The following is a 3,018-nucleotide window of genomic DNA, read 5'->3' on the forward strand; positions in this document are numbered from 1 at the left end:
CACACTACTGACTCAAGTGCATTTGTGGTCAGCTAAAGTCCCCAAGTGCTTTGCACATGAACTGTGGCTGTCAAATCAGGCTTCCCCCATCTTGTATTTGTATAATTGAATTTTTGTTGTTTTTTTTAAAAATTAATTAATTAATTTATTTTTGGCCGTGTTGGGTCTTCGTTGCTGCGCGCGGGCTTTCTCTAGTTGCGGTGAGCGGGGGCTACTCTTCGTTACGGTGCGTGGGCTTCTCATTGCGGTGGCTTCTCTTGTTGCGGAGCACGGGCTCTAGGCACGCAGGCTTCAGCAGTTGTGGCACGTGGGCTCAGTAGTTGTGGCTTGCGGGCTCTAGAGCGCAGGCTCAGTAGTTGTGGTGCCCGGGCTTCGTTGCTCCGCGGCATGCAGGATCTTCCCGGACCAGGGCTCGAACCCGTGTCCCCTGCATCGGCAGGTGGATTCTTAACCACTGCGCCACCAGGAAGCCCCTGAATTTTTGTTGGTTTTAACCTATTGAAAATATCTTGAATTGGAATTCCGCCTTCCAGTGAATTAATCTTTTCCGGCTTTGGTTCATCAGCAAAGTTGATAAGTAAACCTTTTATATATTCATGCAAGTGTAGAGTAGCTACTTTCTAAAATTGAAGGTTATGCTACCTCAAAATTGTGGAGACTGCAGTAAGATCATCTCAAGTGTTAAGAGTGGACTCTTTGTAGGGTAAATAATCTAAGTTAAGTGTTCTTGATTAAGGATTGAAATTCAATTCAAACTTTCTGGTTTAACAGACTGGTGGTGTCCGAGTACAGTTTTCTAAGACATTCTAAATCATTCCAGAATAAATATTTAATATAAGCAAATCACTGAACGGTTTCTTAGTAGAGCCTTAGAAACACCCACGTTCATGACAGCTAAATCCAGGGGTTGGATTGGCTTTCTGAGAATTCCCTGGGTTTGCTTAGGTGGCTTCTCAGCCAACTGTTCTCACAATTACACAGGGATCATTTTTTTTTTTTTTTTTAAATATGGAACGCTTCACGAATTTGCGTGTCATCCTTGCGCAGGGGCCATGCTACACAGGGATCGTTTTTTAAACTCAAGTGTGTGAGTGAGCTGAATGGACAGCCCCTGCCTCTGTCTCATGCTTAGAAAATGGGACTGTACTGGGAACATGTCGTCAACTGCAAGACAAGTGATATTTTTGTAAATTTTCAAACTGGATATGTAATATGCCTAAACAGAAGGCATAGTCATCGCAATACTCAAGGCTCAAAATAGCAGATCAGTATTGTAGAACTCCACATTCCTTGGTATGGTTCCCAATTCTTAGGTTATTTCAGAATGAGAGTTCTCTGACACTAGCCTTCATGGGGAGGCACCATACCATAGTAATTGAGACCATGGGTACTGGACCTTGACTGTCTAGGTCTAAAGTCTGCCTTACCACTTATTGACTGTGGGACTGGGGCTACTTATTTAACCTCAGTGGAGAGTAATTTCCTCATCTGTTAATGACGAAAATAGTACAAGCACCTCTTCTATACAGCAGTGTGAGGATTAACAGTGTTAATTCAGGCAACATACCAAGCATTTAGTAAATGTTAGCTACTATTATTTATCATGGTTCTGATAGTTCTATGGGGACCCAAGTTATTGGATACCATTTGGTGCCATGTTCATGAAGTTCTTCATCTACATTTAAATGCATCTAGTCTAGGGATGCTCTAGGCTGCCATGTAGCCTCCTGTATTTACCTCATCATCCTAATTTCCACTCCCGTGCATCCAGAGGCCTGGTAAGAACAATTTAAAGGTACATGGAGAGTAATTACACATCTTCTGCTTTGAGCAAGCCAAAGTAGTAGTTCTGGCCTCTTGGTTGCTTGTTCTACATCTTCAGATTAGTTCCCATGGTGGCTGACAACCACACTAACGTTCCAGGGGAAGAAATATAGGGAATCCTACTTTTCTTCATATATGAATCTACAGGTACATACATTGCTTTCAGCATCCCAGTAATCACCTAGGAAATGATAGTGATCTCCCATGTATATCCACTTACGTGGTAAGAAAACTACTTAAAAACAGTGACAAAAATTGACACAAGTAACTTTGATAGGTATTGTCCAGAGAAAGAGTTGACGTGTATGCCTTTTTCTTTTTCTTCACTCTAAGTTATGATGTTCCTTTGCAATGATTGTTATGAGGGGTAACTATTCTCTCAGCCAATAGGAGTGTACATCTTGTACTTTCCATTGCTAGACTTACCTTTTCCAAGAAAACAAAAGTAGTAATTCATTTTTTGAAACTTTTTATTTTTAGGTAATTTTACACTAATGGTAAAAATAGTCCAGAGTATTTCCGCATACCTCTCACCCGGCTTCCATTTATGTTTGCATATTATTGATATATAACCATGGTACCATTATAAAAACTAAGAAAATAACCATGGTAAAGTACTATTAACTAACCTATAGAATTTATTAAGATTTTACAAGTTTTTCTACTAATGTCCCTTTTCTGGTCCAGAATCCAGTTCAGGACCTCACATTGCAGTTAGTTGTCATGTCTTCTTAATCTCCTCCGATCTGTGACAGTTCTTCAGTCTTTCCTTATCTTTCATGACTTTGAGACTTTTGAAGAGTACTGGCTAGTTATTTTGTAGAATATTGCTCCACTGGGGCTTTTCCAATGTTTTCTCATGATTAGATTGAGGTTACATATTATTGGAAATGCTTAACACAGTGAGGTGCCCTTCTTTGTGCAGTCAATCAGGGGGACAGGATGTTGCTATACATTACGGGTGATAATCTTGGTTAAGGTGGTGTCTGTCGGGGTTCTCCACAGTAAACTTACTATTTTCCCCTTTGTATTTAAGAATATTTGGGGGGGATATTAGAAAGTATGCAAATATTTTATTTATGCTTGTGATTTGCCCACTAATATTAACATTTCATTCATCAGTTGATCTTGCCTGCAGCAGTTATTACTGTGATGTACTAATGGTGATTTTCTATTTCCCTCACTCCTTGTACA

The 3,018-nt window shown here is 40.1% G+C and overlaps 1 non-coding gene across 1 annotated transcript; it reads right to left on the bottom strand.

Annotated features, from left to right (window-relative positions):
- Window positions 1–1,002: 1,002 nt before the first annotated feature.
- On the bottom strand, window positions 1,003–1,110 carry LOC132358039 (U6 spliceosomal RNA). Its single transcript, XR_009500397.1, has one exon. It is a non-coding gene; the product is annotated as a U6 spliceosomal RNA (small nuclear RNA).
- Between the last annotated feature and the right edge of the window lie 1,908 nt (window positions 1,111–3,018).

This window comes from Balaenoptera ricei, chromosome X (genome assembly GCF_028023285.1).
Source record: "Balaenoptera ricei isolate mBalRic1 chromosome X, mBalRic1.hap2, whole genome shotgun sequence".
NCBI classification, from domain to species: domain Eukaryota; kingdom Metazoa; phylum Chordata; class Mammalia; order Artiodactyla; family Balaenopteridae; genus Balaenoptera; species Balaenoptera ricei.